Below are 14,972 nucleotides of genomic sequence, written 5' to 3'. Positions count from 1 at the left end.
TTGTGTTGGGTGTGTATAGGAGGAGTGAGTTTGTGATACTATCCCACATTCCTTCAGGTATGTTTAGCTCAACTTGCCAAAGTTGGCATAGTAGTCATTTAGATTATCCTTGTTGTCTTTCTTAAGAACATATTATTATGAAACAGTTCCATAAAGAATATATTTATACTCAAGGACAATAATCCATTAGTAAACTAATATTCTCATTTGTCCTATGTGGACACAGAATATATAATTTCTAGAAACTGAAGAAAAACCATAATAATCCACAAGTTCCAAGAAACAAGTCCATCGGCTAAATCAGACGATAAGATCCTACAGCAAAGTAGCAGCACGTGCTTCATTTCCAACTGGTAGGTCCACCTCTCCCGGCGAGCAATCTACTCTACCGTAGTTCCTACACATCAATCAAATGTGAGTACCACATCTTGTGTCAACTAGATGTTTACAAGAGAAGTTAATCTCAATAACGTACCTGACGAAGAAGTAACATTCTTCTTCCCTTTTGCTAGGAAGGCCTTGCAATTTTTTCTCAGTGACTGGGATTCCCCAGTGAGGACAAACGCCTTTCCTTCTGCACAGTTCTTTCCATCGACTTCTGAGCCCTTTTCTTTTCACTTGAGTTGCTTCAACCAACGTCAATGTTTCTGACATTTTCATGCCTGACTAGTAGTCTTCAACAAATCCAGAAGCTCAAAAAAGGGTATTCTTCTTATCTCCTCAATAAAGTCATAGACAAATTGAGAATAAAATCCGTAATGACTGTAATATTAGGTTATTGCTAAACCTTCTCTAAGTCCACATCCCAAAATCTCAAGCTTGTTCATATACTCGATCCACTTGAGTATATGATCGCCAATTTTGGTACCCTCTTCCATCCTACATCTGAATACGACCGAGACACCATATGCTTCTCATTTCTTCGAAGAAAATGAAGAATAGAAGCTAAATCCATTTTCTGGCACTGCTGTCGCAGTAATGGTGCCATTGATGCAAGCACAATGTATCTAGTCATTCTTCTGCTTTTACATCATGTGTATGCTTCACATATACATACCCAGTCTCATGGATAGAACTATCAGCAGGCTCTGGTGATAGAGTTGCTCAATGGTGTATAATCTATTGCTTGACTGAAGTATATTATTTATCTTCTATACCAGTCAACGAAATTTTCACCATTCCATTCTCTCCCAGTTCGATGATTTGTCGCAGGGATGTGGGATCATTTGCTCAAATTTAAGTGAATCTACAAGTGCAGAAAAAGTAACCGTTATTACCATGTTCATTATTATTGTTTAATATGGTCTTTTATTAAACGAAGCTCCCACTATTTTACTCAAGTTAGCCCTCACCATTAACTCGGAAAGCCCGTTGACTTCCTAGTGGACCGAGATCCCATCCTGCCCATTTCAAACCTCCGCTTTGGCGAACAAGCCAAAATGATTGATTAGGTAGGCCACAAACTCAATCCACACCAGTTGATAGCTCCCACTATCAATCTCAAATGTGAGAAAGCCAACAAGCCAATCACACAATCCATGGATAGTACATGCCATCGTCCTCAAGTGTGATTCTCAGTATCAGTAGAGTGACACTACATGTCACCACGTACACACAATATGTGTACTGCTCTACTATGCCTATGACGCATGTTTATCAACCTTCGCTTTGGCGAACAAGCAAAACCGTCATTTTAAGTCGATCCATCACCATTAAGGAAAACTCCAATGCTTTAACCTCCCGTAGAAGTGTACCCTCGTTTTGGCGAACAAGGTTTCCGACAGGTGGTTTGATTAAACCATGGTGATGGAAGGCTTTCGTGACTTATATACTTTAATTGAGGGTTTTGTTATTTAATGTCTCACCAAATATTATCTTTTAGAATGACATTGTTTGGCTGTTATCATTCAACCTTAGCATGCATTCTAAACAAAATTAAACATGTCGGTACATGGCCCAACTAAAACCAATTTCCTCGAGCCTAGAGGAATCGGTGGGTCACCTAGGGGTCCTGTAATAAACATCTTGAGTCTTCAAGTATGGTTGTTTCGTCCTTTGCTTCATCTTCAAGTACATTACAAAAACTATCGTTCTAAATTTAACAATAAATATATACAATTCTTACATCAATAAATTTAGAAACCTCGTTTACATTCGAGGGGAATTAGATGAGAAGAGAATATACATCGAGAAGAGGAGAAAGGCAGGACACGCAGGCCCTATTTAATAAATAATACAACCATACATACCCAAATATTTTAAAACATTCACCCTTAGGTCTAAGGCTCATGTACGGGCACCATGCAATATACAAACTGTACAAAGCATACATTCAAAAACAATCAATTTCTGAAATTTGTGGGTTAATTACAATTTCCCCCTGACAATTTGCAGATTTCGTTTGGTCCAAAGTTTTGAAACTTTGCATTTTACCCCCTGAACACTTGGAAGTGCGCTCGCTGCAACGATGAGTTAGATCGCCGCGGCGTGCATTGGTTTTGGTACAGCGCACAGTCCAAGGACGATCGCCGCGGCGATGGGTTTATGCGCCGCAGCGAGCGCTGTTTTCATACAGCGCTCGTCCAAAGGACGATCGCCGCGGCGATGAGTTATATCGCCGCGCGACAACGATCGTTGCGGCGATGGATTTATTCGCCACGGCGAGCGTACATAGATCTGTAGCTCCGGATCTGTTCATACAGCAACCAAAAACACCTCTAACCGGATTTTGCAATCAATCATACACATTGATCTCAACAAAATCCATCATACATTAAACTAAACCAGCAGATCATCAACAAATTAAATTAATCGATTAATCAGTTTCTTAAAACATATTTCAAGACGATTTACACCCGATTCAATATGGCAACATATTCATCAAATACATGTTATCAACCATATACATAAAAATTGTAAAATTCAGTACCCTAGGCTCTGATACCACTGTTAGTAAACAGTCCCGTATACGCAGCGGAAACGAAAAAATATAATATACAGGATCGTTTACATGAGCCAAGATCAAGGGTATGATTTTAACAATTTATATTAACAAAATCTGCATAAATATTCAACATGAGTTAAGAGAAACAAACGCACGTTGAAGGCTCCTCAAATTTGTCGACGAACGCTTTGCTACCGATCCAGTGTAGGATCGAACCTGCGTATCCACACGAAGACAATCTTAAAAGAACCAAGGGGATTTGCTAGATCCTCTTTGGCCTCAAGATTAAGAAGGAACAAAATCAATTGATTGATTTAGGCAATAGTGTTACTGCGCCGTGGGAGAAGCAAAAGGGCTGCTGTGTATTGGTTTTACAAGAAAAATCATTAATAAAATCACACACCCTTTTCCTTGTATATTAAAAACAATTTGCCCTAATCCCATACGGAATAGGCTTGGGCTCCAACCCAAACGCCCCATGTTGCCAAACACTCCCAATTTGATTATTTTAATTTCATCATTATCTCAATTAAAATCAATTAATATATATATTAACATTTAACCAATAATGATAATATATTTATATGTGTAACACATATTAAACGTAATTTACTTATTTAATTTTTCTAACAAATTAAATAAGGCTACGACCCAGCAAATTAATTGCACTGTTGAAATTACCAAAATACCCTTTCGCCTTAAAAGACGAAAACGCCCTTCTTTCTTCTTACATCTTAAATTGTCTTCTATGTGTGTGACCCTTAGGCTCCTCATCATATCGGCAGTGTATGATTGCGATTAACACCATTAATCGTCTCACTAATACACAGACCAAGATTGGCCCCTAGCAGGCATCATGGCCACCCAAGATTCGGATTCAGCAAAGTAGCTACCTGTCAACGATATGGTTACCGTGCAATTCGATCCTTTCATCATTCGTTATCTCGACAAGACGAAGGCATAGAAATAGTGTCAACCTTCGGTTACTCTCGATATTATTATTCAGTTTCTGGACCAGAACCCGTATTTAAACTGGATAGAGCAACAACTCAATCCCACGTTGGCCACAGTTTTAATGTCATTGCCATATACTGAATTGCGCTGTGAGATAACTTTCTCCCGTACCTGGGAGTGTAAATCCTCTGTCAATCCACCATAGTCTTGATACACTCCTTGATGCAGCCATCACCACCGTATTGACAGCTCTGAAAAGAACTGCGTTAGGCTAGTGTCAAACTACACCAATCGGTGCACAAGGCCTCCGTGATCTCAAGTCTAAGGATCACATGCACCACCATTCGTTAGAGGATTTGTCCCTAGACACTGGGGTTACCATCCATATGGAATCCTCTGGTGGGTCATTCTAGTGAACTTGCTGTGGTATCCCTACAACAACACCCATGTGTTGCACCAGGTTTCACCAAACACCTTGACAAGTGAGATCGTCACTGCCTTTCGACAGGGTCGTTCAACACACTATGATAGCCTTACCGTATATTTGTGCCCTTAGTTCGAAATAATACTGGGCTAACGACGTTCTAGAATGGCCACCATGTGCTCATGGGTTCTCACTATCAAATTTGAAACACTTGTTACCCTCGTCACGGCTCTACCATTCTAAGGACATATATCAATACATATTGCAATAATTATTACATTTAACCGTCCGATATAGAATAAAATGCCTTTTATTGATTAATGAACATTATTACAAAGAGTCAATTCTACAATAATTGATTGGCTCTAGGGCATCTACTCTAACAAAGGGTACTATTCAGTATGGTCTTTTGTTTAAACAACAAAAACATTTCCATTTAGAAGCATATGCGGATGCCGATTGGGCAAGTGATGTTAATGATCGAAAGTCTACTAGCGGGTATGTTGTGTTCCTTGGAGAAAATTGGTTCAATGGAGCTCTAAGAAGTAAAAGGTTGTCTCTCTCTCTCTTCCACCGAAGCTGAATATCGTTCCCTGAATCAGGCTGCTACTGAGGTAGTATGGATCCAACATCTTTTTAAAGAATTGGGCATTGCAATTAGACATATCCCTGTTGTTTGGTGTGATAACATGAGTGCAGGGGCTTTATCTTCTAACCCTGTATTTCATGCCCGAACCAAACATATCGAGATTGATGTACACTATGTAAGGGAGTTGGTTACAACGAAACAATTGACTGTGCAGTATGTTTCCTCAAAATTTCAAAAAGCTGGAAAAACTGAATATGATCTCTGCCTTACCAGAGTAAAAAGGACTACATACTGCTGAAGTTGAGTGTACTGGATGCATACTGCAAACTATTGATGGTCTTCCTATTTTTTTATCGATACTCTGTTTTACAATACTGCACTATTCTAAAATATGCTGCAGTATTGTTCTATGAAGTAATACTCTGTTTTACAATACTGCACTAGTCTAAAATATGCTGCAGTATTGTTCTATGAAGCAATTGATCCTGACATGCTGCTGCCTTATTCCATGAAGCAATACTCTGTTTTACAATACTGCACTATTCTGAAATATGCTGCAATATTGTTCTATGAAGCAACTGATCTTGACATGCTGCTGTTTTATTATGTGAAGTAACTATTTGCTGCAGTATTGTTATAGTACACGTGAAGCTGAAAGGGTATTAATATAGACAGGAGTAATGTTGAATCTGAACAACAAAGGAAGTTTTGTTTAAGGGGGAATATTAGAATATGAAGGTATTCTTGAAGACGATGAAGTAAGTCTAGCTTAAGGGAGAATATTAGTATTATAACTACGTAGGACTTCATTGTAAATTCATAGAAGTTAGTCTGGGATATTTTTGTAAAAGCTCAGCTCATGTTTGGGTTATACAAGATCTGTAAAACGCAGTGTTTTGGTAATGCTCTAAATATAAAAAGCATCACCTAACTGCTTCCAACTACTTTCTGTTAATAAGAAAATTTTTCAGATCAACTTTTCATTACATTCTCTCTTTCTTTCGTCTTCTTCTAAATTGTTCTATTTGATTCTTCTCAAAGTTCTTCAAGGAGTATCATCGTTTAAGACATCAGTAGGCATTCTATTGATTAAGAAAGTAGCAGTCTCAAATGCTAACCACCGATAATGCAAGGGCATATATGCATGTGCAAATGTTAAACCGGTTTCTACAAAATGTCTATGTTTGCGTTCACTTCGACCATTTTGTTGGTGAGTGTAGGCACATGAGTGTCTAAATTGAATGTCTGAGTCATTAAGATAAGGAATGAGAGTTTTATACTCTCCTCCTTGATCGGATTGAAGACACTTTAGTTTAGTGTTAAATTGCCTCTCGGCAAGGTGATGAAATTTAATAAAAACATACTTAAATTCAGCTTTTGTTTTTAAAGGAAAAACCCATGTAAACCTACTAAAATCATCTAAAAACTGAACATAATACCAGAAACCTTCAACAGAAACTGCAGGGCAGGGCCCCAGACATCACTATGAATTAAGGCAAGCAGTTCAAGGGCATGTGATTGAGAGGAAGGAAAGGTGTTCTGATGTAGATTGCCTATCTGACATGCATCACAAAAGAAGTTTTCAGACTTTGGAAATTGTGAGGATTGTGATTAGGAACCTGAAAAACAGGACATGATTTTTTGAAAAACAGTAGAATTGGGGTGTCCTAACCTCCTATGCCAAACCATATAGGAAGGAAATAGTTTTTTAACAAGAAGGCAGTGAAGATTGTTTTGAAATTCAGACTTAGTCAGATTTAGCTCATGCATATTAATATGTGACACATTGGATGCATTGAAAGTAGTTAACTGCACATTTTCAGGTAGACTTAGTTTGTTCTGAATAGCATGAGACATCTCAGACTTAGGACATAAGAATTCATTACTCATAGACTTTTCTTCAGACTTATCCAAAGTATCAGAATTATGCATATTAGGATCAAACATGTCAATAGCAGAATGAAAATCAGAAACTGAAGCAGTTTGTGAAACATTAGAATGATCAATTTTATTAGCATTAGAGGTGTTACAAACCTCTTTACATGAGAGGTATGCCTTATTGCCTAATATATTATGGGATGATAAGGGAGACGGATTATTAGTAGCTTGCATTTGAGACTGATTACAATGGGAAGTAGCATCAGTAGATACAACTAACTTGTTTTGACTAATAGGCCTATGGGACTTATTAGACAATGCATCTCCTGAGAATTGGAAAAAATGAGCCGTTTTATTGGATGATGAACAATAGGTAGGTGATGCGAATGAGGCTGTAGAGGATGAGGCAATGGAAGGAACAAAGCAGGTGGAATGTTCAACTGATATAAACCTCTTTGAACGCCCCCTTGCAGCAACATTGCCTTTGTGGATTTGTCCTTAACAACACAACAATTTGCATCAAACTCAACAATAACATTGTTGTCTTTGGTAAACCTAGAGATGCTAAGCAGATTTTTTGTAATGTTTGGCACACAAAGTATATTCCTAAGATGTAAACACTAAACATTTGGAGCAATGAACTAGGTAAGATAGAATAACCTGTATGAGAGATAGAAAGGTGCTCACCACTGCCAACTTGAAGTTGAGCATCACCCTCATAAGTCTTACTGATTTGCAGCTGTCCAAGATCAGAGGTCACATGATCGATTGCTCCAAAGTCCATATACCATGCTGGATCTATTGAAGGAAAGGCTATAGCAACATCAAAACCATGAGATGGTTGATTATAATAATTCCCAGATTGTCCAAAAACTGCACCATTATCAGTTCGAATTCCAACCCATGGTCCAGTGGAAACAAAGTGAGTTTGGCTATAACTAGAATTTTGCTGACTGGTTACTCCAAAACTTGATGTAGGAGCAAATATGGTGCTTGACTATCTAATGGAAGAAGGACTGAACTGTGCTGAACCACTGTTTGGTACTGGTGGTGAGTGAACATTGTGTAATTGATTAGAAGCAAAGAAAGCATTGTTCTGAGCATGCTGAGGATAAGTCAAATTCTGATAATGCTGAGGTAATACATTTTGGTAGCCTTGAGGAGAAAGAACAGGTTGCTGCTATTGAGAAACATGGACAGTTTGTTGCTGCTGTGAAACACCATTGTAGGCTGCATTAAAACAATGATAGCACTGAACAGTAGAGTGTCCAGCCTTATTACAGACCTAGCAAATGAGTATGTTTATCCCACTACCACAGCCTCTGCCTCTTCCATAAATAGCAGGTCCAGTCCAGTTTTGATTCAATCCATTACCAATAAAAGGTATAAAGGTTTGAGGATGAGAGGTTGTGAATGTTGGTGGAGTAACATAAGTTTGTAAGCTATGAGGATTTCCTAGTGAAATTAGGGAAGGTATAGTGTTGGAAAAATGTTCAAAGTTTGGAGCTTTGTTGTGGCTGGGCTAGTCTTTTGCTTTGTAAACACCAGAGACATTAGGATGACTAGTTAAGGCTATATTAACAGACCTATTATAGAGATCAACTGAGTTAAACTTTTCAAGTCTAAGCTCATACTTCTAAAGTAAAAACTGTGCCTCTTGAAGTTTAACACTGTCAACTTTGGATTCTAATCTGGAAGTAAGGCTCATAACAGCGACATCATATTCAGGGCCTAAACCATCTAACACATATTGAAGCAAGTCCTTATCAAATACAATCATTCCACTAACAGCTAAACTTTCAGAGATCTCTTTCATCTTTTTAACATAATCACTAATACTTAGACTACCTTTCTGAGTTGTTTGAAGCAAGTTTTTAAGATGAAGAGCTCGAGCCTTGGAATCTGTTATAAATTCATTTTCTAAGGCTAACCAAATTTCAGTGGCTAATCTACACTTTGAAACAACACAGAACATGCTTTCCGATATTGATGCAAGTAACCAACTTACTAAGCATTTGTCAACTCTTTTCCACAAAACATAAGCCGGATTAAGTTGTTCACTTACCTCAGAATCATCAATTAGAACTGGTGAGGGGCAACGACCTCTACCTAAGAGGTGATCTTCCAATTCATGAGAGCTAGCAGTGGATAAAACTTGAGAGCTCTAAAAGCGGTAATTGTTTCTTGTCAGCTTAGGGTTTATAACTTGCAAGCTCAAATTGAGAGCTGAAGTAGTTTGATTTGAAGAATCTTGCAACATTTCTCGATTGATGTTAAGTGTATGAGAAGAAGAAGAATCCTTAGCCATTGACGCGAATCAGGGCTCTAATACCATGTGAAATATGAGCAAATCTGAACAAATTTAGGGAAGAAAATGAGAGAACATGATTTGTGTGTATTCCTTTGATTAAGAATCAATACAGTGAGAAAGAGCAATGGCTCTTTTATACTGATACTGTTATAGAGTAAAGTTGATTTCTTTACTTAAAAACGACATCACTTTGACACCATTATTAAAGGCATCCAAATACTTGACAACTTTGCACTTTCACCCTTTTATGTCAACATTACCGCCTTATATTCTCTAAATCTTTCCTGAATTTACATTTAAAAAAATTACAAAAAAAAAAAAAACAAAATTCATTTCATAAATTTATTTTCAAAAACATATTTAAAATTAATATCATACACAACCTTATCAAGGCTTTACCCTTTTTTTCCCTTCTGGTTGTATAGAGATGAAGAAAAGTCTTCCATTAGGAGCAATAAAACTTTGTATTTGCTAGTTTTACTATTTATTCTCTACATGGTTAATGAAGTGAAAATAAAATATTTAAATTTCTATGTAAGAGTAACTCTCTAATCAAGACGTTATGATATTTGTTTTATCAGGATTCTGCTTAAATACAATTAGATTTATCATCATTTGATTGAAATAATATTTTACGAATAAATCCAATAGTATTTAAAAATAATCATGATATACATACACAAAACCAAATTAATGACAAGTGGGGACCACGGCCCCCACCAACACTTTAAAAAATTTCAGCTTCTATAAATATTTATATTTATATTTATTTGCCTTTTGCCCCCATAAGACTTTGACATTTTGCCCACTATAGAACTTTGACATTTTGGGAAAAAAAGAGATTTTGTTTTTGATTTTTGAACTCTTACCAGTTACCAAAACAACAACGCACGCCAAGAACCTCTCTTCCCTCTTTCTCTCATGGTGCAGGTGCTCCAAAGACTAAACTATCAAGTCTCTCTCACCGAACTCTCCTTCCAAGTCTGAACCAACACTACTTTGCATCAATTTATCAAAAGGTAATGTCCCTAATCCTAAATTCCTAATTTTCTCTATTCAATCAATGTTTTATAGTTTTAGAACTTTTGTTATTGCAGTTATCCAATAAAATTGAGTATTATATATTTAGAATTTGAGATTTGAAGTATAACTAAACCTGAATGCTGCTTCTAATGGCCAACTAGAGTCTTTGAAAGGGCCCTTACTATTTAGCCAATGCGGCAATGCCCAGACTTCCCCACGCCTACTCGTGAATTTTGAGAGACAAGAGTGATGATGTTAGTTGGTTAATAACTTTATATCATGTGTGTCTATTGGATGCGCACATGAAAAAATCACTATTGTTGTTGTTACCATGAAGAAACATATTAATTAATATTATAGAAATAATTACAATTCCACAAACAAAAAACAAAAGCTCAAAAAGAGTAAAGGAACATCAGTAAATCATAATATTGTCTATGCATCATTTTGTAACAAAGTTTTTCTTCAAAGACTCAAGTTTGACATTCAATACTATTGCTTGTATGACTAGACACAACAAATCACAGAATCATTCAGACCCTATAAACCCAAAAGACCCAAAAAAGAAGAGTATGTAGAGACCAAGATTAAGATTGGACACAAATAGAGGGGCAAATGTAGTTAGGAGGAGGAAATGACAAAAAAAGGAGAAGGAATAATATGAGCAACGCTTCCGCACCTGATTCCTAGAATAGTACTGTTTGTTTTTTAGTTGAAACAGGCCGAGGTTGAGCAAATAAGTGATACACAAACTGGTTTGAAGGAAATAGGTGGGAATAATATAATGACATGTGCAAAAAATGTACACTTGTCAATATATGTAATAGGAGATAATTGATTGAGAAACAATTGACAGAATGGATACTATATAACAGTTCTTTGTTGACAATGTCAAAAACTTTTTAAACTTTATAAACATAAACAACTAATTATTTATTGTTTGTAAAGATTAGCTTGAGAAATCATTGTTTATGCATCTTTTCTTTCATCCTCATTAAATTACTTGACTAAATCAAATTTTATAAAAAGAGTTGACTTCTTTTTTCTATAAATATGCATGATTCATGTTACATGATTCATGTTAAATGAGTCTAAAAGGAATTCAAACCCACAAAATATCACATTCTTATTGTCTTTCCATTACTATGTATGTAAATCACTATGGGTTACTATGTATGTCTTATTGTCTTTCCATTACCATGTATGTAAATCACTATAGGTTATTATTCTTGTACAATTTCTTATTGTTTTATTTGTTTAAAACTTCTTATTAGGTATGCAATATGGATAAATTTCTCAAAAGAAAATCGACAATAGACCAATCATTCTCATCAGTCCAAGAAAGTAAAGCCAATGATAAAGAAAATGATCCATTAAAAGAAAGTCATGTAGAACTAGAAGCCATCTTGAAAGATCTTCCATCTGATCTAGCTCTACGGCCTAAAATCAATCATTATCATCCTAATTATAGGGATGCAATTCGAAGATTTTACTTGCAAAAGAGTTGTTGCCAGCCTCAAAATCATGCATTTCCACTGACAAAATTTGGAAAAGGATATCATCGATTTAATCTTGCTTGTTTTGATGTGTATGGCGATTGGCTTGAGTATAGTGTGACCAAAGATGTTGCATTATGTTTGTATTGTTATCTTTTTAGACCTATCATTATAAGCCAAGCTGGTAGTGACGCTTTCGTTAGTGAGGGATTTTGTAATTGGAAGAAACCAGAACGCTTTCAAATTCATGTTGGCCAGCCAAATAATGCTCATAACCAAGCACGACAGAGTTGTGTGAATTTAATGAATCAAAATCAACATATCGAAGTGGCTCTATCGAAGGAATCAGATCAAGTTAGGACTGAATACCGAACTCGCTTGACTGCATCCATTGTTTGCATTAGATTTCTTTTGTGTCAAGGGTTGGCATTTCGTGGTCATGATGAAACTAAAGACTCGAAGAACCAAGGTAACTTTGTCGGACTTCTTCATTTTCTAGCTCAGCATAATGAACATTTTAAGGGTGTTGTTTTGAAGAATGCACCTGGGAATCTTAAATTGATAGCACCAGTGATTCAGAAAGATATTGTGAATGCTGCGGCAAATGAAACCACAAAAGCTATTATTAGTGATCTTGGAGACGACATATTTCCAGTTTTGATTGCTAAGTCTCGTGATGTGTCAATTAAAGAACAAATGGCTATTGCCATACGTTATGTAGATAAAAAGGGTCATGTACTTGAGCAATTTCTTGGCATTGTACATGTTAGTGACACAACTACAGTATCACTTAAGATGGCTCTTGAGTCATTATTTTGTCAACATGGATTAAGTTTGTCAAGATTACGTGGACAAGGTTATGACGGGGCAAGTAATATGCAAGGAGAATTTAATGGTCTGAAAAGTTTGATTTTGAGGGAGAATGAATATGCTTATTATGTTCACTGTTTTGCTCACTAGCTTCAGTTGACACTAGTAGCCGTTGCAAAAAAATCACATTTCTATTGCTTCATTTTTCAGCTTAGTTACTAATTTGATAAATGTTATTGGAGGTTCACGCAAGCGTCGAGACATGCTTCGGGAGAGCCAAGTTCATAAACTTGTTGAAGCACTAGAAATTGGTGAAGTTAGCAAGGGACGAGGTTTGAATCAAGAGACAAGTCTAAAACAAGCTGGTGATACACGTTGGGGCTCGTATTATTATATATTGATCAACTTAATCCTTTTGTTATCCTCTGTGGCCGATGTGCTTGAGGTTATTAAAGAAGATGGTTTAAATCCTGAATAAAGGGGTGAAGCATGTAATCTATTAGATTTAATATATTCCTTTGATTTTGCATTTAACTTACATATGATAGAAAGTATATTAGCAATTACTAATGAGTTGTCACAAGCATTGCAGAGAAAAGATCAAGACATTGTAAATGCTATGGCCCTAGTCAAAGTTTCCAAACAATGGTTACAATTGTTGAGAGATGAAGGATGTGAATCTTTGTTCAGTGAAGTTTCTTCATTTTGCCAAAAGCATGATAATGCCATTTTGAATATGGATGATATGTTTGCAATTCGAGGGCGGCCACAACGGAGAGCTGAGCACATGACAAATTTGCATCACTATTGAGTTGAATTGTTTTACACTGTGATAGATATGCAACTTCAAGAACTTAACACTCGTTTCACTGAGGTTAGTACTGAGCTGCTTCTTTGTATGGCATGTTTAGATCCAAGTAATTCATTCTCTGCTTTTGACAAACATAAGTTGATCCGTTTTCCCCAGTTTTATCCATCTTATTTTTCTACATTTGAGTTGAGGGTACTTGAGAACCAGGTTAAGACTTATGTTATTGACATGCGTTCTTGTGATGAATTTGCTAAGTTACAAGGAATTGGTGATTTGGCTAAGAATTTAGTTTGGTTTAAAATAGACATTTTGTATCCATTGGTGTATAAGCTTGTGAAACTTGCATTGGTTTTACCAGTTGCGACTGCGACCGTTGAAAGGGCTTTTCCTGCAATGAATCTTGTGAAAAGTCGGTTACGCAATCAAATGGGAGATCAATGAATGAATGATTGTTTGGTCACCTATATTGAGAAAGATGTATTTGATACAATTGACGATGAGATGATTATCCAACGTGTTCATAATATGAAAACTCATCGAGGACAATTGTAGAAAAATTGTGTTTTTTGAATATATGTATTGTATTTTGTAACTTTTTGTTGAAGTTCATCCTAATGAAAAAAAAAAAAGTATGGTTATGATTGGTTTAAATTTTTTTGTTTATTTTTTGCCCCCATCGAGTGAAATTCCTGGATCCGCCACTGTATCAGAAGGAACTACAGAAGTAACATAACTACTTATATGTATAATGACTTTATACAGGAGAATTATTTTGTGGAGGAAAATATTCCTGCTAATGCACTTATGATTGTTTTAAGAAAAAAAAAAAAAAATGTCATATAGAGAAATTTAACCTTTAGGAATTTATATAACCAATGTGGATAAGTCGGTGTGAATGTTTAATCCTAATATAATGTTGGGAAACGTTAGTAAACTCATCAAACATTATTTTGGTAATATTTAATATAAAATTATGTTCAAACTGGTGCAGTTTCTTTCATAGTTTCTGCCAATGTATATATTATAATCAACTAGCACATTGCCAGCAAGCCAGCAATTGAAAGAAGAGAATCTTGTTATAACTCTCACACGGTTTAGTTTCTTAAAACTTAAATTAATCGCCTCAAAGTTGTATTCTGAGTCTAGCTAGAAGAAAATCTATATAGGTATAATGATATACATTGCCATGGGCAGTGAACGTACACCACAAGAAAATTGTTTTTAAAATTATGGTTTTATGTTAGAACTCAAACTCAAGGGAGAGCCTAACCCAAAAGACCAGTTTGATAGGTAGGAGAGCCCCTAGGTTTAAGTACCACACTTACCGACATCCACAGCGGCTTTCACTCTATCAACACTGACTTGATGATAACCCTTTTTCCCACTTTGGGCGGCTTCACTCATTGCAGCACCCCCTCCTAAGGAGAGCATAGTGCACCTTAATCTAGCCTATAGGTAGCCATTTTCGTAACTCAACTCTCAACTAAAGCACCAATATTAGAACTCAAACCCAAAGGAGAACCCAACCCAAAAAATCGACCTGATAGATGGGATAAACCCTAGGCTTAAGTATCACACATTGTGGGTGTGAGATTCCGGTGTGAGATCTTAACATTTTCCAAAGCAAAACAAGCATCGGAAAACACTAAAGTAGCACCGGAGAATATCTAACACGATGCTGAAAATTATAACATCGAATTCTAACATTTCACGAACCCTCAAGCTCACCTCG

General features: G+C 36.3%; 1 pseudogene; it reads left to right on the top strand.

Annotated features, from left to right (window-relative positions):
• Nucleotides 1-11,406: 11,406 nt before the first annotated feature.
• LOC116110218 lies at nucleotides 11,407-13,792 on the top strand (annotated as a pseudogene).
• Nucleotides 13,793-14,972: the final 1,180 nt, after the last annotated feature.

Source organism: Pistacia vera, unplaced genomic scaffold (genome assembly GCF_008641045.1).
Source record: "Pistacia vera cultivar Batoury unplaced genomic scaffold, PisVer_v2 Contig6, whole genome shotgun sequence".
In the NCBI taxonomy this organism is placed as follows: Eukaryota; Viridiplantae; Streptophyta; class Magnoliopsida; order Sapindales; family Anacardiaceae; genus Pistacia; species Pistacia vera.
The sequence above is the reverse complement of the archived record's forward strand: the minus strand, read 5'-3'. Positions and strand labels throughout refer to the sequence as shown.